The sequence below is a fragment of the Pongo abelii genome, chromosome 15 (genome assembly GCF_028885655.2).
Source record: "Pongo abelii isolate AG06213 chromosome 15, NHGRI_mPonAbe1-v2.0_pri, whole genome shotgun sequence".
Lineage (NCBI taxonomy): Eukaryota > Metazoa > Chordata > Mammalia > Primates > Hominidae > Pongo > Pongo abelii.
The window spans coordinates 66249062-66271890 of record NC_072000.2 but is presented as its reverse complement, the minus strand read 5'-3'; the positions used below and the strand labels follow the sequence as shown (position 1 = coordinate 66271890).

Here is a 22829-nt window from a genome sequence, read left to right as displayed (position 1 = left end):
GTAGTTCTAGAAGATTTAGCAATTGGCTTTCTAACTGCTTCTCCCACTCAATTCCCTCCTAATCCCAGACTTATATTTTCAGCTGCTTTATTGACATTCCACTTGAATGTTTCACTCCAAGCTAAAATATGGAACACTAAGTTGATGATCCCTCTCCCTACCTCATGTTCCTCTTTTTCTTTGTCTGTAAGTGGTCCACCATTGTTCCATTTGTCCAAAATCTAAACGACCACCATCCAAAAGAAATAGAATGTGAACCACATACATAATTTTAAATTTTCTAGTATCCACACTAAACATTTTTAAAGAAACAGGTTAAATTAATTTTAAATATATTTTATGTAATGCGGTATATACTAAATATTAGCATTTCAACATGTAAGCAATGTGATATTTACATTCTTTAATATAAAAACCTTAGAAATCCAGAATATATTTTACAGTTACAGTACATCTCAATTTAGACCATCCACAGTTCAATCGGCCAGTTGCTACATTACAGGGTCTTTGTTACATAGACAATGCAGGTCTGTCTACATCTGAAAAGTGACTCTTCACACTTGTTACCTCACCCTCCATCTCCAATCGTTTAGTGTGTCTCTGTAATGTCTCTCATAACTATTTTGCCATTTCTATTCAACACAGTAAGACCAACCTTTCCAAAGTGCTATCAAAAACACCATCGATGGCTCCCAATCGCCTACCAAAGAGGATTCAGATGCCTCACACTGGTGTTCAAAGCCTTCCACAAAAAGTGCCCTGATTATTTTATGGCATCACTTTTCTTTGCCCCTCTCTAACACTCGTCTCCTTCAATCAATCCAGAATACAGTTTGTTCCCCCATCGTATCCCTACTTTCCCAACCCTTTCACTTTGGTCATTGGCTCCCCTCTCTGCCTATTAAAATTTTACTCTTTCTTCAAAGTTGTTGCTGAACTCTACTTTTTCATTAATACTTACCTGTTTTTCCCAGCCAGATAGAATCTCTTCATTATTTTATTGCACGATTCTGTACTTCTCATGCAACTTAGGCAAATCTATTTTGTGTATATTTTTCTTATCCCTTCAATTTTTAGCCTGTTGCGAGCCAGGATGGAATCTTTAAAATCTCAGTATCCCAGGCAACAGTCAACTGGTTCCTTGAATCTACAAATAGATACCTAAGAGAAGCCAATCTCTGAGACCCATTGGTGAAGAAAAGCAAAAGTGCAGAAAACCATCTTTTCAAAAGAGCTTTCCATCATTCAGGCAACAGTAAGTACCCAGAAAGGCAGGGAGATTTAATGTCATATTTTTTTTTCTATGAGCTTAAATGGGAAGTTAAGGTTAAAACCCAAAAAGCTAGCCTACAGAGTCTCTTTTGGAGATGTGTTTTCAGGCAGCATTGTTTTAGAAACTGCTGCATAGGAGAGAGAAGCCTGGCATCATTACTGAAGTGCTGTCATATCATAATGTGTGCATCCTCACCATCTCCAGGAGCATTTTTTCCAATACTATAATCTTGTTTTTGGCTGAGGATATCCCTTATATTCTCCCAGATGATGTCTAATTCTATAACCAGGACAATTACTGGGTCTTTGTTCCAGGGTAATAGGATACAAGTTTGTAAATCAGTAGGGCAGTGGTATGTAAAAATAATATAAAAGTTTCTTTAGATAAAACCAAATCCATGAAACTAAATTCATTGCGCAATATGCAAGTGACGGTAGCAATCATTTCAGCCATCTGTCTGAAAGACACTCACACCCTTAGAGCAAATTCAAAGAAGGAGAAACAGCACTGTCGAAGTTTTGGGCCCATGCCTAGGGTTCTTTTCCTCTAAATATAGGAACAAATATTTAATTCCCTGGTGCATTTATTCCCACTGTCCAGGTTGCTTCCATGATTCTGCCTCCCCACAACTTGACTGCTTCTTATCCCCAGGCAGAAAGCTCTCTCCATCAATGCTGACTACATCAATTCCATTCCATTCAATTATGCAGGGATCCGGGCAAGTGGACATAATGCAAACCAGAGACAGTGAACTACTTAGTCTTTTGGGGTTTGTTTGTTTTTGAGTTCCTAATGGCCTATCAACTACAACAGAGTGAGGAGTTTTTGTAGTTGGCTCATTTTGAAGGCTAAACAGAGACAACAGTTTCTAGTTTATTTGGGCCTCTTAATTATTTAGTATCAACAGAGATAATTTCCTTGGGGAGTTTGACATGAAAAGGACTTTAGTCTACGTGTGTTTTATAAAAATAGGGCAATCGGGATAAGGTTCCATTGTAAGAAGACAGTTTCCCTATTCACGGTAACCACAAGTAGTAAGGCCTGCCCTGAAAGGGCTTGGTTTCCATGGTGACATCACGTTGATACTTGAGCCCCAGCAGCCTCTAGTTGGCAAGATTAGACACCTTAAGCAGTCCTGCTCTCTCCTGACAAGCTGCAGCTGGCTAGTGACCAGTGGACATGGCCCTGGAGAACCTTGGGGTAAGCTCTCCCAGGAGAAAAATGTCCAGTCTTTCCTCCTGCCAATGAGGTCAAGTGAGCATGAAGTATTTTAATTAGATAATTAAAGAATTGTACCCTTTTTTTCACAAACTGATAAAAAGAAAGTGGAGGGAATATCAGACATACAGATAAAACTTCTGTATTTGGCTTCTTCCTAAACGATAGAAATACTATGACCATAATTGATCAAAGTGGTGCTGTATTCTACTTGTATGTATGAACTAATAATAATTTAATATCTCTTCTTTTGCATTGAGAGGAGTAATAATTCTGTATAACTTGAGTTTACATAAAACTGTTTGTAAACACTTCTAATTATAAAATCCATGAGGCAACAGTATGAATACCTTTCAGATAAGTAAATGTTTGGTAGTGAGTCTCACTGTATGGAACACATGGAGGAATTGTAAGAAAACTAGTACAATATGAAGAAACAACTGGGGTGATTTAACCAAGGCCTTTGAAAGATTTGTCCTGGTAGAATTTACCATGAATATATAATTTCAGTGACAGCAATCAGGTCTGAAACAGAAGCAGTGGGCCAGGAATAAGCTAGAATAAGGTTGGGGAGTAGTGTGGGGAAATAAAAACAGAAATTTTTTCATGGTGGATCTTCATTTTGAGGTTAAAACTATCAACTCACAAATTCCGTTATATTTAAGCTTCTCAATGTGGCCTGAAATTCTCATGCGGATTCCGAGGTTATTGAAAGAAACACCTTGAGGTACTCACCCTTTCTTTTACTTCTTGATGGTAATAAATAAAGAGGCCCATTCACCTGCAATTGATGGTTCCTCTCTCTCTCTCTTGCTCCCATTCTCGCGTGCTCTGTGTGTGTGTGTGTGTGTGTGTGTGTGTGTGTGTGTGTGTGTTCCGTAAATTTTTTCTTTCTTCTATTTTTTGTTTATTTATTTTTTTTGAGACAGGGTCTTGCTCTGTTGCCCAGGCTGGAGTGCAACAGTGTGATCTTGGCTCACTGCAGCCTCAACCTCCTGGGCTCAAATGATTCTCCCACCTCAGCCCTCCGAGTAGCTGGGACCACAGGCATGCACTGCCATACCTGGCTAATGTTTTTTTAATTATTTGTTGAGACAAGATCTCACTATGTTACCTAGGCTGGTCTTGAACTCCTGGGCTCAAGCTGTCCTCTTGCCTCAGCTTGAGGACAAATCCTCCCAAAGTGTTAGGATTACAGGCATGAGCCACCATGCCCAGCTTACAAATTTCAATATGAAAGAAAATTATATCGACCTACTTTTAAACTTTAAAGTAGAACACCAATGGAAAAAAAACACATTTCTTTAAAAAATAAACTAAGAGTCACTTGGACAGTGCCATTTATTACTACCAGATATGCTCCAGACACTATCCAAGGCACTTACATAATATAATATATAAGATTGATTCTTTACTGCTGGAAAGTACTGATCAGCTCTTTATGTTACTGTCTTGGATGTGTCTGTTCATATGTGTTTAAGTTTCTACTAACACATACATGATAGTCTGTCATTTATATGAGTCAGTTGTTCATATAAACTGAAATAACTGGGTTGCTCAAATAACTGTACATTTAATCAAGACTTTGTCTTGCTAGATGATATGGTTTGGCTCCGTGTCCCCACCCAAATCTCACCTTGAATTGTAATAATCCCCACATGTCAAGTGCAGGGCCAGGTGGAGATAACTAAATCATGGGGGCAGTTTCCCCCATATTGTTCTCCTGATAGTGAATAAGTCTTACAAGATCTGATGGTTTTATAAATGGGAGTTCCCCTGCACAAGCTCTCTTGCCTGCCACCATATAAGATGTGTCTTTGCTTCTCCTTTGCCTTCCACCGTGATTGTGAGGCCTCCTCATCTATGTGGAACTGTGAATCCATTAAACCTCTTTCCTTTATAAATTACTCAGTCTTGGGTATGGTAGTGTGAGAATGAACTAACACAGTAAATTGGTACTGGGTGGTGGGGCACTGCTGTAAAGATACCTGATAATGTGGAGGCGAATTTGGAACTGGGTAACAGGCAGAGGTTGGAACAGTTTGGAGGGCACAGAAGAAGACAGGAAAATGTGAGAAAGTTTGGAACTTCCTAGAGACTTGTTGAGTGGCTTTGAACAAAATGCTGATAGTGATATGGACAATAAGGTCCAGGCTGAGGTGGTCTCAGATTGAAATAAGGAATTTGTTGGGAATTGGAATAAAGATGACTTTTGCTATGTTTTACAAAGAGACTGACAGCATTTTGCCCCTGCCCTAGAGATCCGTGGAACCTTGAACTTGAGAGAGATGATTTAAGGCATCTGGCAGAAGAAATTTTCTAAGCAGCACAGTGGTCAAGATTTGACTTGGGTGCTCTTAAAAGCATTCAGTTTTATGTATTCACAGAGAAGTGGTTTGCAATTGGAACTTATGTTTAAAAGGGAAGCAGAGCATAAAAGTTTAGAAAATTTGCAGCCTGATGATGTGATAGAAAAGAAAAACCCATTTTCTGAGGAACAATTCAACCTGGCTGCATAAGTAACGAGGAGCAAAATGTTAATCACCAAAACAATGGAGAAAATGTCTCCAGGGCATGTCAGAGGTCTTCACAGCAGCCGCTCCCATCACAGGTCTGGAGGCCTAGGAATTAAAAATGGTTTTGTGTGCCAGGCCCAGGGCCCTGCTGCTTTGTGCAGTCTTGGGAGTTGGTGCTCTGCATCCCAGCCACGGCTAAAAAGGGCCAATGTAGAGCACAGGCCATTGCTTCAGAGGGTGCAAGCCCCAAACGTTGGTGGTTTCCACATGGTGTTGAGCCTGTGGGTGCACAGAAGTCAACAACTGAGGTTTGGTAACCTTTGCCTAGACTTCAGAGGAGATGTGGCAACTCCTGGATGTCCAGACAGAAATCTGCTGCAGAGGCGGGGCCCTCATGGAGAACCTCTGCTAGGGCAGTCAAGAAGGGAAATGTGGGGTTCGATTCCCCAAACAGAGTTCCCACTGGGGCACTGCCTAGTGGAGCTGTGAGAAGAAGGCCACTGTCCTCCAGAACCCGGAATAATAGATCCACCAATAGCTTACACCATGTGCCTACAAAAGCCACAGACACTCAATGGCAGCCCATGAAAACAGCCGAGAGGGAGGCTGTACCCTGCAAAGCCACAGGGGTGGAGCTGCCCAAGACCATGGGAACCTACCTCTTGCATCAGCATGACCTGGATGTGAGACATGGAGTCAAAGGAGATCATTTTGGACCCTTAAGATTTGACTGCCCTGCTGGATTTTGGACTTGCATGGGGCCTGTAGCCCCTTTGTTTTGGCCTATTTCTCCTATTTGGAATGGCTGTACTTACCCAATACCCATATCCCCACTGTATTAGGAAGTACCTAACTTGCTTGTGATTTTACAGGCTTATAGGCAGAAGAGACTTGCCTTGTCTCAGGTGAGACTTTTGACTGTAGACTTTCAAGTTAATGCTGAAATGAGTTAAAACTTTGGGGGACTGTTGGGAAGGCATGATTGGTTTTGCAATGTGAGGACATGAGATTTGGGAAGGGCCAGGGGTAGAATGGCTTGGCCACGTTTCCACCCAAAACTCACCTTGAATTGTAATAATCCCCACATGTCAAGTGTAGGGCCAGGTGGAGATGTTGGAATCGGGGGCGGGGAGGTTTCCCCCACACTGTTCTTATGGTAGTGAATAAATCTCATGCTATCTGATGGTTTTATAAATGAGAGTTCTCCTGCACAAGCTCTCTTGCCTGCTGCCATGTAAGACATGACTTTGCTCCCCATTTGCCTTCTGCCATGATTGTGAAGCCTCCCCAGCCATGTGGAACTGTGAGTCCATTAAACTTCTTTCCTTTATAAATTACCCAGTCTTAGGTATGTCTTTATTAGCAGTGAGAGAACAGACTAAAACACTGGATATACACAGAAAAAGGTTATTTGCTTTGAAACACCTACATGGGCACTGATGCCCCACGTGAGTCAGTGTTTTTTAGGGGCCCCTAGGATCATCAGTCTGCAAAGCTGATAACAAACACTAGCTCCTGCTAGAAAAAGAGGGACGCCTATCTCTCTGGTGCGTGCCAGTTCACCTAATGAATCCAAGTTCATCTAATGCCCAGTTCACCTAATGAATCCAAGTTCATCTAATGCCCAGTTCACCTAAGGAATCATGGAGAATGATGCACACACCCACTGCTGTTCAATGGGTAGAGGAGCTATCTTTCACCCTGAGATTTATAGTTGTTATGTTTAAATAATGCCAAATGCAGTCAGTTCTGTTGTGTCTTTTTAATGACTTGCACTATCTAAAAACCATTTCAGGGTCACTCAGTGAAGAAACTGTGCCAGGAGACTGGGAATATCTTCTAAATCCTTAAGCAAACTGTGCTGAAAACAAACTGCTGAAAGAAATATAAGCATTTGACTTTAAAATGATGCCTCTGGAAAAAAGGGACTACAGCAGCTGCCAGATGTTCATGATCCCACCTCCCCTACTTAACAAAGGCACCTATATTTCACCAGAAATAAAATTTTATTAGTAACAAGTCAAATGTTTTAAAATACAATTACCTTTCTTCTTCCTCTCAGTTTAAAAAACAATCCAATAAAAACTCTAAATCATGACCCAAATATTTTTAAATGTGAAAAAGACATATTTTAGATTATGTAACAGATACACATTTTCCCAAATAAATGTTGTAGAACACCATCTGCTTGATATTTGAGTGCATTCCCACAGAAATAAATTTCTGCTTCTCTTCCTTCATTAATGGTTTATGACAAATTTATGACACTATATTTCACAATAGCTATACCAAAATTTTATGACCAAAAGAGCCTGACAAAAATCACTTGGCATGCTCAAATTAGACAATTTATGTGACTCTCTCATTTACACCAATCCTCCACCCCTTACTGAGACCCCAGCGACTGAGGAGAAACAGAAAAAATCACTGTAGGGGAAGATCTCTCACAGAATAAAGCTCAAAAAAGAGTTCAAGACAAGAAGTTACAGATCCAGGTGCCATTTTCAGCACAGGTTTTCCATAATCTTCAGCTTATGCAGCTACCCAAAATTCTGAATTTAATGTAGGATGTTTTTGTAAGGTTATCTCAGATTTTGCCAAGCAAGAAATCGCTAAATTCTTGTTAACTGTGAACAGAATTTCAACTTTCTTACCAAATGGAGCTCCCTTATGTGAGTATAATCAAGAGGAAAATCAAGAAGAGAAATTTACCACGTGTCATCTCCTGACTGATAAAAATGGTACATGACTCTACCCATGTTCCTTTCCTGCACTTGATACAGAGAAAACTTGTAACAGGAATAATCTTTGCATTTTACTCTACAGAGTATTATAGTATTTGTGGCAAATTTGGAAAACCAGTGTTATGGTTTTCTGATTTTACTTCATGCAGTTTATTTCTTAAAAGAAAAAAAATTCTTGCAGAACACAGACATGAACACAGAGTCTTTGAAAGTTTAAGAGTATAGGCTTCAGTGTGCATATTTCTCAAAAGACGTATCTCCCAACTCAAAGTGTGGTCGATGGATTGGCAGCATCCACATCACCTGGGAGATTTGAGAGATGAAGACCTTCATTCCTGATCCCAAACCTACTAAAAGGAATCTGTATTTTCACAAGATCCCTAGTGACTTGTATGCTCAAGAAGCACTAATGTAATGTTTTTAATCCACCCAACCCTAAAGGATAATCCTTGAGAAAGACAAAACTACTTTAATGGGGAAATTTTGTCCATAATATTCAACCAGGAATGTAACAACTTTTAGACACGGCCCATTTAATAAAAAAACAAAAAACCTGAAATTTATCTTGTTGCTGCTGTATAGTAATGAAGTATCAGAATGGGAACATATAAATTAAAATGCCATATGTTACATAAATATTAATGACCTGATTGAATTAATTATACACAACCTCCCATTGTTTCCAACCTAAGTAGTTTCTTTTGTGAGACATATACAGCTGTTAACTATTACACTGAATTCTAGAAACATGAAAATTGCCTTAGTAAACAATTATTTAATGACTAAGTACAATAGTTTCAAAAAGAATTTTGTTCAGCCAGTAATGACCATGTTACTATGATGAATTCTTATTTGATACACTCCAGAAACTTTCCCAAAGGAGTTCAGCCAGTACTGCAAATCGTTACTTTCCTCTAAGTATCAATGATAGGGAGCAAGTTGTGGGCGAAGAATAGAACCATAACATCCACTTACAATGGACTATAAAGACTGGGGTCAGGCTGTGATTTAAAGAGGAAACCAGAGGGAGAGAAGGAAGGTGGGCCCCAGTACCTGGTGTTAAGAAATGCCAAAGTTCATTCAAGCAACTCACCAGCACAAGGCGAATTAAAGAAGGCTGCCCCTCTGAGCTTGCACACAACATACACAACTTTCAGGCTGTGATTTATTGATTCTCTTTCTCTTTTAAGGCTCTCCTTAACATTAATATTAATCTGATTTGTCCCATAAAAGAACATGGAAGCTAGAGAGGTAAGGGGAGAAGGAATTGTTCCCTACCTGATTTGTCTCCCCACCACACGCACAAGATATGCCCCAGGGATGGGCTAAGGTCAGCCATACTTCCCTTAGGCAATAGTGGCTTTTTGCCAACAATAAATATGCTGTAAAGCAAAATGTATCCTCTCCTTTCCTTCTAAGGTCTGGGTCAGGAAAACTTTCCTTCACCTTGCACATCTTCTCACCTGCAAACACTTTCTGAAAGGCATGTTTGATAGCCATCCCAGTTTGGAAAAGAGAAATGCAGGTACTGCATTTGGATGTGGTAAAACAAAACCAAATAATCTGAGTTCTGGGACTGTGCATCATTCACTTATGTATCCCCAGCCCTAGCACAGTGCCTGGCTCATAATAGCTGCTCAATAGATGGTGGTAAATTGCACTTATTTTCAAGTCTTCTAGCACTGACTTTGTTAAATGTTGGGTGTTACATTGAAACCAGATAATGCATTTGAGCTTATCCATTTCCCATTTATACACAGGCTTATCCTTTAGCCTTTCCCTCACCTTAATTATTTTCTATTTTTCCTTTGCTTATCCACCCAAAGAGCTCAGTTTGAGGGATATTTTACAGTAGTAACACATTGCAAATAGTAGATATGCCGAAAATAATCTAGTCTTATGCATCATAGGTGAATGAAAGAAAGGATCAATACATCGCAGAGATCAGGTGTTTTGTGTACAGCAGACACAGGAAAGCAAAATTGAGTACAGCAAGCAAGAACAGCCCCCCCACACAACAAAGCTACTTTTTCTTTCACTTACTAATCCTACTCTTTATTTCTCTGGCCCCACCCTCTTTTTCCTCTTTTCTTCATTTTTCCTCTTCTACTTTTTTACGTTCTTCTTCACTTGGCCTTTAGGCTAGGTGGACACCCACAAGAAAGATCAACATTACCAAAGGCTCTCCATTTTCTGTCTCACCTTCCTTATCATAAGGATGGCTCTTGTCACCAGAGACAGGATGTCCAGGTTTAAAAAAAAAAAAAAAAAGTTGTAGCTGGTCTTCCACCTTTTGCATCTCCTGTAATAAAGCACGCTGGGTAATCAGCAAAGCAAGCCTGTATTTGGGTCTCCCTATATATCAGTTTGCCATGCTAAAACCCCAGTAGTCTATTAGTTCACTCAGACAAGTTTACACAGTTTACATACAAATTTTCTAAATCAAGATAACATTAGTCAACCCCTTATCTATGAGTTGTTTATTGGGAAAATAATTAAATGCCCTACAAGATATTTTTTAATTACCTGTTTCAAGGCAGACACTTTTTTAAAAAAGCATATTAACAAATATCACTGGGGAGGGGTAGCATTAGGAGAAATACCTAATGTAGATGACAGGTTGATGGGTGCAGCAAACCACCATGGCACGTGTATACCTATGTAACAAACCTGCACATTCTGCACATGTATACTAGAACTTAAAAAAAAAACACTGGTTTTTAAGACAGTTCCTTCTTGATGTATGAATGTATAGATGAGAAAACTCAGTTAATGATGTCATCAAATAAAACAGGCTTTTATATCTGTCACTGGTTCATTGCTCAAGAGTTCTTTCTTCAAGATTTATTAAATACAATAAATATTACAATGTCACACTTTTTTGATTTTTTTATCTTCCTCTCTTCTCAATGCCAAAGTATATATATTTCAGTCCTCAATCAATTTCGATATGTGGCATTTTTGTAAGTCATATCTATTAGCATTGCTGTCTTTTACTTATAGACACGGTCCTAAGCCAAGTGAAATGTTCATTTCAGAAAATATTTTAAAGTATTAGAAAGCTAATTCTACCTTTAAAATTGTATGATGGTGTAACTATCCCATCAAATTTGGAGTTTTTCAAATAAGATGTTATTTTTTAAAATAAGTGTTCTGATAAAGTATTTTATAAGCAGTGAAATAAAATTTTTGAAACTTTGGTACCAAATCTTGCCCACAAATTAATTTTTAAACATTTAAATCTGTATTTCAAAGCTAGCTCACCATTTATACTAAATTGCCTTTAAAAATTAACCTAAATTATAATTTTTTAGTTTCTCCTAAAGCATTTCTTCCTAATTTTGCCTCATAGTCTTATCAGTAATACATCTATGTGGTCTTCAACAACGCAGGCTAATTCGGGAACCAATACTCTTTATACCAACGGAATTCATGTTAATCACCCCAGTGATTAATTAGAGGGACCAAGTATTGAATCAAAACTAAAACCAAATTTCTCTTGAACAGAAGAAAGTCTTCTTGGTTACAAGTTGGCACCCAACTAGGGAAGATACTTTGTTGACAAGTCACCATACATAGATTGTTTTCCAAGGTATATGATTCCTAAAGGTCTGTAGTATCTTCATTTAAAGCAATGCCTTTGATTACCATTATTATGTATAAAGTGTTCTGAAAGCACATTAGTAAGCAAATCATTCCAAACCCCTTTAACAATGTTCTTCTATGTCCTATGCAATCTGTACTTTAGATTCTTATCTTCATTTATCATAGTCTTCCTAACACTCATCTTTGAGTCTTTGGTATTTTCTTAAATACACCTTTGGCACCTAGTTTTTCCAATCTGTTTTATCAGTTAATGGCAATTCTTTAAATGATATGCTCCATAGGACAAAACTTCAGACACTGAAATCAGACATCTCACTCAAACCTGAAAGAACAGTATGAACCACTTCAAACAATTTCATGAATCTATCCAACTTGTTAAATAATTATCTGTAAAATTGCAAAACATAGGGACTTATCTAAACTTCACCACCAAAGGCATTCTGAAACAATTTGTCAAATAGTGAATGATCAACTATTATACAAAAATCAGTGCAAAGTTTCATCCAGGCAGCCTTAAATGTACTCTTAGCTAGATGAAGAAATAACATCATGTGGAATTTGTTGTTCTCATTAATTTTTGCAGATAAGGTTTCTAAAAAGTATCAACTCATTAAAAACAAATTTTACCTGCCTACCCTTTTCCTGAGCTTCACAGCCTATAAAAAAAATATATAAATAAAATGTGAACTACTAGCTAAAGGCCCACCACAAATTTTAGCCAACCTGTAGAACTTATAGATAAGCCCATCTGCAAGGCTATTTTGTTAAGTTTCACTTTTAAAGAGAAAAGTCTAAGCCCTCCCCGCAAAATAGTAAAATGGATCAGTTTGGAGTAATCTGGTTGTTACATTCAGCAGTTTAGTTGTAGTGTCTTTGCCCCATCTCGAATTGCTACTAATGGTAAAAGGACAATGGTGTCAAACAATTATTTGGCACAATGCTTGACAAGTCAAAGCACTTCAGAAAGAACCAGCCCTTCCTCATATCATTTACAGAAAATTAAATGTTTTCCACCCTTCATCCTCAGGGACATGGCATTATCAATTTAATCTGTTACTTTCATTACTTTCCAGTAAGAGTGGCAGAATTTGGAAATCAGGGCATAAAAGAAAATTTTTCATCTGTATAATTGTTTAACGTAGGCCCCTTCCTACACATCTTATGTTTAAAAAAAATCTTTGCTTCTAAAGCACTAATTGACCGCTTTATCATATGTGAACATATTTTCTATTCAATTTGATGATTCTAAGGACTGCTGAGTAATAACCATTGCTCTCTCCAATCAGTTCAGCATGCATCTCATCTTTGATATCAAGTGCACTGGTAATGAGTGCCTTATATTAACATCTTCACTATAAACAGTTCAAGCATTTAGAAACAAAGTATCAATGGACTTAACAGTTACTTTAATTCATTTTATAAATAAGCAACTGAGAATTTTGCTCCAAGTGGCTGCTAGTGTAGCCCATTTCATAAATGGCATTCTCCGAAGCATAAGGCACAATATGATACGAATGCAGCTCTTCATAATAGAGAGACTGAGAACAGCATTCCTGTACCATAAACTTCAGCCGTTTTCTTGTATCAGAATATGCAGTCTTATAACAGGGAGCTTCTTTAAAGTATTCATAGCTCTCTTTCTCCGTCTCTAGATGTATCTTCCTCAGCAAATTGTTAATTAACACAGACCTTCTTAAGTAGGTTTCTGGGTCTTCAAGAAACCTGAGCTTCTCCAGAGAAAGTTTGAGAATGCAAGTTCTGTCCTCAGGTAATATCAGGTGCTGGAAAGCAAACACGATCATTAAATCTATATTTAGAAAAACAAAAACTACAGCTTTTTATGTTGACAACATTCATAAAAATGAAAAAATAATAATAAGCAAACCCTTACTTTTGGAAAATACCCATGGTAATCTTGATGTAAATCTTCTTCTTCTGCATATTTTCTCTTAAAGTAGGCTACTTTCGACGTTGTTAATGTATATGTTAATACCTTTGTTGGATAAGCTAAACAAATAAAATAATTGGGGAAAGGTCAGATTTTATTGTGGCAAATAGTATCTTATAATATAAATTTTATCTATAAAAATAAACTGGTGATCCTGGAAATTGGTATTCTCCCTTCAACGTGGTGAAGCAGTGACAACTGCCCTGGATTGAAAAGCCTGCAGGCAGGAAAATACCACCATTCAGACCCAAAACAGATGTTCTAGATAGGATACTCATGTTTATTTCCTTATGCAGCCCCTCAGAAATCAAATACCAATATACTATTTTATTTCATGCCATTTAATGTCAAAACACACCCAAATTTGAAATGGAATGTAATGGGAGGAGAAAAGAAATTTTTCATCATTCTTTTAGTTAGACTGCCTAATACAGAGAAAATTTAGTGTTACTAGGTTAATCAAATTGGCATAAAATAGTCGGCAGCCCAATTACACGTTAAAGAAATAATGGTGTATCTATAGACAAAACACTCTATGATATGATCACGGTGTAGCCATCGTCCTAACACATGGTTTAATGGTGTTCTAAGTAAATGAAAGATTTAGGTAACGTTCTGACTTGCAGACTTGACCTTGTCATAATACTGAAAGCGAAGACCTTTGTTTTCTCCTTTAAAATACGATTGCTACTGAGGTTCTGACTTGTTTAAGGAAGGACGGAGTTCCAAAAGCCAATTTTCAGTAATCGTTTAGTTTAACGGTAGTGCTTAAGGGAGTTCCCAGAGTGTACTCTAGGTGGCACTCATATCACAAAAAGGAGGCAAGAGCTACTTTAAAAGCTAAAGACAAGCAGCTTCCTAGAGAAAGCACTGAATGAATTTAGAAAACAAATTGAGTCCAGTTCAATTCTCATTCAACCTCAGGGGACAAGGCCAGAAAGAAACTTCATATTTAAACATAATTTATTTTACCCTAATACACATCCTCAAATATTCCTATGTGTTGAGACCATTTAGTTCACAAAATAATGAATAATGTATGTGTTAAATAAATCTACAGCAAGACATTTGATGGTTTTCCTCTAAAATCCTAAATTTTTCTAAGCTTAAATATTTAAAATGTGTTCAAGAATTTGCCTTTTCTAGTTTGTCCTCCAACTCAGTGGCATCTAAGCTACAAAAGCTTCCCGCAACTTTTTGTAGCTAAATAATTTTCCTCAGTCAGTAAGAAAAGCTACAAAATCATTCCCAAGCATTCCAGTTTTTCACTGGCATCACTGCGGATTATTAACCCAAGAGAGCCTTAAGTTATAGTTGTTATGTTTTGTTAAGGGAATGAAGAATTTTAAAACACTGGTGTATCTGATCTTAAAAGAAATGAATATGTCATGATAATTCACAACTGAACTGAAGCAAAGACAATAGTTGCTACTATACCTACACAATCCCTGAATTCAGTAAGCAAACTCGGCTTATACAGAGTTTTCACTGATTTCAAATTTTAGGAAAGAAGAACAAAACTGATTGTATAGAGAACAAAGAAAGCATCACTGAAACCAGGTTTCTCAGGGCCTGTTTTTTAGTAAACTGCATTTTCTTTGGTATATTTTTTAAGGATTTAATCAAATAATTAGGTGAAGCTTTGGGTTATCCCGTGTGACAATTACTTGTACTCCTTTTTAAACTGTTTAACTAATTGATGTAATGGTAGTTTTCCAATGTTAGTGAGCATCAGAATTATCTGGAGGGTATGTTAAACCAAATTGCTGGGTCCCACCCCCAGAGTTTCTAATCCAGTAGATCTGGGCTAGCAGCAGTGAATTTGCATTTCTAACAAATTTCCAGGTGATGCTGATGCTGCCAGTCTGGGGATTGCATTTTGAGAGCCTCTAGGTTGCAGCATTCAGCAGGTGTAGTAGTAGCACCATGGCAACAAGTTAAGAGCAGACTATTCAGTCAATCAGCTGATTGCCATATCAATAGAATGCCAGGCAATTGGCTTCATTGATTGTTGTTGTTGCTATTTCTTCCCTACACTGGCTTAGATGCTTTAGCCTCATGAGCAAAGCCAGACTGCATTTTAACTCAATAGTGAAGAATGAAGTCACTTTTCCTGGGTTCACATTGAGAAGCATCAATGGCTATTATTAGCATTATAGCTGGGCAGGTCTCTAATTTTTTTAACAAGCTCTAATGAATTACTACAGTGTAGGTGACGGTGAGAAAAGACTAGAAAATGAGATGAGTAACTTCATCATGAGCAAACATGACTTTCTTATATGTATCTTTTTAAAATGTCTGCTCATTTTATCTTCCAATGTAATGCAATATCTACAGCATTTATGACCAATTAAGAATCTTAATGAGTAATACAAGGGAAGGCAGGTGGCAGATTAGAGAACCAAATGACAAACAAACTTATAGTTCTGGCTCCCAAGTGTACCTCCAGGAACGATATTTTTATTTAACAGATCAAGACCAAAAAAATCTTATCAAATGATTCCAAGGTTCATAAAGACTGTCTGGCTATCATCAACCAATTAGCCTAATATACTGAATGTATCAGATCCTGAAAATACAGAGAAAATTCTCAGGAGTTCTAGATTTGAGTCTCAGCTCCTCTGTGGGCAACACACTTAGCCATTTAGTTTATTGCTCTTAAAAAATACCCCTATGGGTTGTTAAAATGCTGAAAAGCCTTCACAGCTGGTATCAGTTTGACAATTACCTCCCTGCAAGCTGTTTAGCTATTTAAAATGTTTTCAGTATCAATTTTGGAGGATGGTTCTAGCCACTTTTAGGTTAAAATATATAGCAAACATAAGTTCCTACATCTGTTTGCTTGGCTGGCTTAGAACTCAAAACATTCGGAGCTGATAACTATGTATCCATTACCTGATTCAGCCTCCTCAGTGTCCAGATGAGAAAACTACAGCCCAGACGAGTTCAATAATTTACATTCTGGTATGTGGCTAAGAGTTTGGGTTTTGAAGTCAGATGGAAGTGGTCTGAATTCCAGCTCTGCTGCTTCTTATTTGTGTGACTTTGAGCAAATTATATAAACTCTCTAGAAATCTCATTTGTAAAGTAAGGATAGAAATAACACTGGCTCATAAGATCATTGAAATAATTCATAGAAAGTGACTGGCACTGTGCCTAGCATATAGTAAACACTCAATCAAATTGTAGACCTTATTTGTGCCATTAGTCACAAATCTACCACATAGAAGCAGAGCTCAGCCTGGCCTCCTAGCTCTGACTCAAAGACTCCACCACCCTGCCTCCCAAAGATACTAGATTGTAATCAGACAGTTAAAAAAACTGCAAGAAGACATTACAAATGATCAAGCTGAAAAAAAGTAGTACAGATTCTATAACAACTCCAAATATTTCTGGTGTATTGCCACTGGTCATGCATTTTGGGTGAAGGAGGTGTAACTATTTTTGAAACATACAGGTAATCATCTGGATAATTAATTAAAGTTGATCTGACTATCCAAAAACATTTGGTTGTTATGATTCAGTAAACATGTGTGAATCTGTTATAGTTCTCCTGCAACTAAAAGGCCAAACTCAACCCAGCCTATTATTCAAATAAAGATGACGAAATAGACAAGAAAAAAATGAAATGACTTTATGTCTTCACATTCTGAGTGTTCTGAGCTCTGAGAACAGTATGTAAATTACAAAAATGAATTAGGCTGAGCCTAAATTTATCTCTGAAAGTGAAATGGCTAACGCTGGCTTGAATATTCAAGCTGCTTCTAATGCTATATCCTCTGGGCCCATAAAATATCTGTGCCAAGCTCAGTGTATTTGGTAGTATAAAACATAAATAACCAACAAATTAAAAGTTACGGAACAGAGTGACCATCCCTGTCATTAGAGTTCTAGCAATACAATTTATATATAATTCTTTAAATAAATGTTTAAAATGTAATTACAAATGATTGCTCAAATGCTCTTCCTTATTGCTCTGCTTCTGCCTCCAGAAAACTAAAATCCTATTACGGTGCAAGTGATTTCATTTGGTACATGGCCTGGGGACAGTACATTAAGGAAACATCATCAGCAAATTAATTTACAAACGGTTTGAGATAACAGACCACAGTAAAAAGAACAACTCCTGTCAAAGTAATCCATTCTTTGTCAAGACTCAAAGCTGGAGACACGGTGAAGAAGTGATGAGTTCAATATATCCTAATTTTACTTTGGTTTTCATTTTTCCCCCCACAACACTTAAATCAAAACATTCCAAAAACAGAGTTGAAACCATCCTATTAGATGTGTGCATCCTCCCCACAGACAGAAGGGGTGGAGGCTGATCAAGGAGGAGAAAGAAGGTGGGTTCCATCTCAGATCAACAACTGACTTGTGTTATAGATAAATCAGGCACCTCAGCTTCACAATGTCTTACTGATTTTTCTTTGTAACATGTTAGCCTGGCATGAGCCTTTAAAAGTGCAATTGTCCCTGTCTAGCTAAATAATGCTTTGCTGGTGACAAAGCTACTGGAGATATTTCCTTGAGGGCCATGACCACAGTTGATTAGAAAGAGTTACCCCATCTGTCCCTGCTAACCACATTCTGCAGTCTCGCTGCATGGCTTAAAATACTTCAGCATAACCTTCTAGTTCTGTCCAACGGCACTAGTTCAAATACCAGCTCTACAGTTTATTTGCTTACTGACTTTGGCCAAGATATTTAAACTCAAAGAGCCTAACTTTTCTTTATCTGTTAAATGGGGGGACAATATCAAACTCATTGAGTTTTACTGGAATTAGAAGAGATGATGTTTAAAAAGCAGTTACTCAGTGCCTGTCACATGTGCTCATATTTCCTGCTCAGCAAATGTTACGTATTATTATTGCAGTGACTTCATTTTGAAATCATATGTACATATCCTGTTCAGCAGCATTATATTATACCTAGGACACTGGTCCTCTCTTTAGTGCTAAGCATGGGCTGCATGAAGCATTCATGAGTGTATTCAAGAAGGTAGATGGGTGCAAAGTTCAAGGCTATGATGCTGTGCCTTCTGGAGACCTTTGGCTCTGTTGATGTTTAGCAATTTTCCATCAGCCATCTTTCTTCTCTCTCATAACCCCCTTGCCTAGCACCTTTCTGGATAACATCCTTTATGGTAGCAGAACTCAGTGTCAGGTTTTATCTCCAAATCAATGGAGCAATCTGTTTCTTCAGATTTATCCAACCCAAGCACAATATTGACTTTACTGGCAATTTAGAATTACTAACAAGTTCCAGCTCCTAGCAGACTTTCTTAGGAACTTCCAGGAATACTGAGAGCCAATGACTTAGAAGAGTTTCTCAAGACACCAGCAGCATTGTCTGGTACTAGATTGCATCCATGTCCCTTGGGATAACCCCAAGCACAGGCATGGAATAGTAAAGAAAACCCCACCAGTTCCACAAGCCTATCCTGCTCCAGTGGTAATGGTCTCTGAACCAAACAGAACACCATTAGGTTTCCTTAGATGCTGCACTAAAGCCAATTGCTGCTGTGATCTGGCCCTGCTAATGATAGAAATTTAGAGGCGAAGTGCAGGAGGCTTTTTGGGTAAACTTTTTGATTTTCCACCCCCTAGAAGTGCATTCCTGATTTTGAGGAATGATGCTTCCTTTTACCCCATCTTTTACCTTGGAAAGTAGAAATGAATTAGAAAGAAAATTGCTTTTTTGGAACCACATTGTAGTATATGGGTTCCAAGAAATCCATACCTAGAGATATGCTAGAGAGGTACTACAACTTCCCTCAATACCCAGGACTGGTACTCAAAGAAAAGAGTTTTAATCCCTCACCTATGGATAATAGTGGCCTTTCTAAAAATACCTGATCTATATCACTCACATTGTCTTCCACTTTGATATCACCACCACCACCACTCCCTGCTTGAGTATATTAACAAAAGCATCTATCCAAGCCAATGTTGCTTCTGCTAGCCCAAAAGGGTTGTAAAAAAACATAAGATTGAACTAATCATTAATTTTACTCACTTTAAAACACATAAGGATTCGCTAGGAGTTGGGTGACTCTCTGCCCTCACTCATATGGTATCTGATTTGTGTTTCACCTGGAATTGCTCTAGTGGTGAAATAATTTTCATTCACAGGGTACCTTTTCGCTAAAGAGCTATAGGTGCTTCCATGGAATAGCACACAGCCATACTATAACAGCCATAAAAAAGAATGAAATCATGTCCTTTGCATCAACATAGATGGAGCTGGAAGCCATTATCCTAAGAGAACTAATACATGAACAGAAAACCAAATACTGCATCTTCTCATTTATAAGTGGGAGCTACATTGAGTACACATGAACGCAAAGAACAGACACAGGGGTCTATTTGAGGGGGGGAAGGTGAGGATATAAAAACTACCTCTCAGGTACTACACTTATTACGGGGGTGGTGAAATAATCTGTAGACCAAACCCAGTGGCACACAATTCACCCATGTAACAATCCTGCACAGGTACCCGTGAACATAAAAGTTTTTCTTAAAGAGCTGTAGGTGCTTCATTAAATTGTGTTACATTCATGCTCAAGCAATCTACTTAAGCTTGTAGTCTTATACCCCACATCAGATAGAGAGAAAATGAGCCATAAAGCAGTAAAATGAGCAGCACATGGAGGCGGAATTGAGGTTCTAGGTTCTTGAGTCTTGACTATCTTTACAATATTCCCAACTTTTCTTCATGTTCCTTACTCATGCTCCCTTTTCCTAAGCACTTTGAAAACCACACGTACTCTGAAATACACATGCAGAGTAGACTTCCCAGCCTCAAACTTGTTCCTCCTGTCCTTCTAAGCACCACTGATATTTAGATAACTCTTGTGTTTCTACCAAGAAGCCTTTTTGCTGCATTTTACTTTCTGTCGTTCTTTTATTTTCTAAACATAAGGCTATATTACAATATTGAGCACAACATTGGTTAGCTCTTAGTGCTTTTCAGTAATATCCTTCCGCCACCCCTTCCCCCCAGCTGAGAATTATTGCCGTGAATTGGATGGCTCTGTTAATTAGCCCATTTGTATAAATTTAATTAGGAAAAAAGAAAATATAAAAAATGGTGTTAGATTACAGAGGGTAAACATTAATGTATTAACACTATTTAGATAAACAACTTAAACAGAAAAAGGAAAAAAGAATCGACAAGGATTGGCCTCTCCCAAAACTCAAAGGTATCCTTCCTTTCTTTTAGCGCTGAATGGTTTTGTTCAATGTACTCCTACCTCTGCTTCAGAGTTAGCAGTTTAGCTTTTTCTAGGTTTCTAAGGCATATTGCTTTGACAAATAGAGCAATCTGAACTGATTATTCCTTGGCTTTACAGTTATTGTTGGGATGCCGGCTGACATGAGTCATCAGTAGAGAGCCCAGGTATGGAGGTAAGGGCCTCAACCTCTTGATAAAAGTTTTCAACATCTGTCTGTGCATCAAGGCATCTTCTAAATTCCATGAAGTTTACATGACATAAAATTGAACATAGAATCTTCACACATACCTAAAAACTTCCAAATGGAGTATATAAGTAAAAAAGACTGAAATTAGAATTTGGTTTAGTTTTAACCTGCTTGATCTCAGCTTTAGCCAAATCTTATGCTCCTAAGTGTGTGCCTTCTTTATAACCCATTACATATACTAGTGCAGCTGGTGTTCAAATTGATGAGGGTACTAGATCCTTAAATAAAAATTGGTGGAGTTTTTTCCACACTCTAACTTTGGACCCACCAATGTCTCCAGGATTATATGTGGATATTATAATGATACCATTTGATTTATTTTTATTTTTTAAAGCTAAATACCATAAAATTTTCTGATGCATGACTTTTCAAACAGATCCGTTTATCAAAGTTGCACAGGATATATTCTGCATATTACACATTTATGATAGAACCAAAATTAAAATTTAGGAACCTCTTACACTGGCCTTTTTGATTGTGGCAGTGGTCTTAATGAAAGGGCAGATTGATTCACGTAAATTAAAGGGCACTGAACGATCTTCAACTTTTATGCACATGACATAAGAGATAGGCTGTGGTATAAGTTACTAATCACACAACTAATTCATCTACATGAACCAATAATTGTGGCTGCTTTGCTCAAACTTTCCTCAGATTGATAGCATGAATGGAACTCTGTACACATCTCATGGCAGATGACGGTAAATATTATTGGTCTCTTTGGGTTGTTTCTCACCATAAAATACGGTCAGTATGATAAATGAAGGAGAAGGGTGGATGGTGCTAAGGGCTAACAAAACCAACATTTTTGACAGTTCAAATGCTAATCTTTAATGCTTAAAATTATTAAACTACAGATATTTAAATAAGTGACTATAGAGATCAATAATCTTAAAGTCTCATGGTATTCATAAATCTGTACCACTAGACCGGAATAAATTTTCAAATAGGTTTCTGAATAAAAATTGTCAATTATTTATTTTTATAAAGGGAGGAAAGAAATGGGATGAAATGCAGCATGGTATATTCTTATAAATTTGATTGTAATTTGCTAGGCTGGTTACCTATAGGAAGGGCACAGTACATGTGAAAGTTACAAATGCTGGAGGGTTGAACACTCATTTAAGATGTATTCAGTCTTGAAAATTGAGTTTAAAATGTTGAAGCCTCATAAGTTTCTATCATCATGACCTTATGCAAATCAAATTTGAAACATCACAATAATCTCTTTCTGCAACTTGGAGAGTTCTCCTCACTTCCTTCATTCAGACATGCACTCGTGTGCACAGTAGGCTTCCGCTTGGCATGTTCCCGGAGCCAGGCTACCTAATTTGGCCCACCCTATTCGCATGGATCTTAGAGAGGAAAATCTGCCAGCCCACAAATGTCCTTTTTACAGAAAACCTCTATTGACTTCTACCCAGCAACCATCTATATAAACAACCCCTTATATTGATCTTGTAAGTTATGGTAATGTTACATTAGCATTCATTTCTCTGGATACATATTTAAACAGTAATTTCTTTTAAGCTAGCAATTACCTGGTAATGCTGAATCAATCCGAAAAGTGTATTTCTAGAACAGCTTCAGAAAATCTGGTGAGAGTTCCCCTTTGCACAGCGAGCATTTCTCACAGCCTCAGGCTCATGAATGGGTTACCTGAGATCTTGAAACAAGGAGACAGACACAAATAACGTCGGGCGAGTCAGGACTGCACTGACATGAACTGGTTCTCAAGTCAGGAGAAAGCCTGCAGCAGGAGGATAATATCTAAGATATTTGAGATGGGGTTGGTCTGGACTAGATAGATAGATAAACCTTCAAACACACACAATCACTTCAGTGTTCTCCAGATTTAAGTTTAAACATGAGGAATCTTAACCATCCTAAGAAATTTGGAAATAACTGAATAACTCATCTTACCAGTTATTTACTTGGGAGATTATTTTTGGAAGATTATCAGTAGGCTGATTTTTTTTTTAAAAAAATCAGAGTCATTCTTAAGTTTTAATGCCAGATTTTATATAATTTCAGGAAGTATTC

General features: G+C 37.7%; 1 protein-coding gene and 1 long non-coding RNA gene across 2 annotated transcripts in view; one reads left to right on the top strand and one right to left on the bottom strand.

Moving 5' to 3' along the window:
* LOC129049920 (uncharacterized) overlaps window positions 1-12706 on the top strand; it is a 28632-nt gene extending 15926 nt beyond the window's left edge. Inside the window, exons 2-3 of the long non-coding RNA XR_008513319.2 lie at window positions 1078-1255; window positions 6803-12706. This is a non-coding gene — a long non-coding RNA (uncharacterized LOC129049920). The remainder of the gene's footprint in view (window positions 1-1077; window positions 1256-6802) is intronic.
* A 36-nt stretch (window positions 12707-12742) lies between these two features.
* Window positions 12743-22829, bottom strand: part of SYT16 (synaptotagmin 16) — a 328233-nt gene continuing 318146 nt past the window's right edge. Inside the window, exons 12-14 of the transcript XR_008513308.2 lie at window positions 22328-22452; window positions 13249-13364; window positions 12743-13138 (exon numbers count right to left, since the gene is read on the bottom strand). The gene's annotated coding sequence lies outside the window, so the exon portion shown is untranslated. The remainder of the gene's footprint in view (window positions 13139-13248; window positions 13365-22327; window positions 22453-22829) is intronic.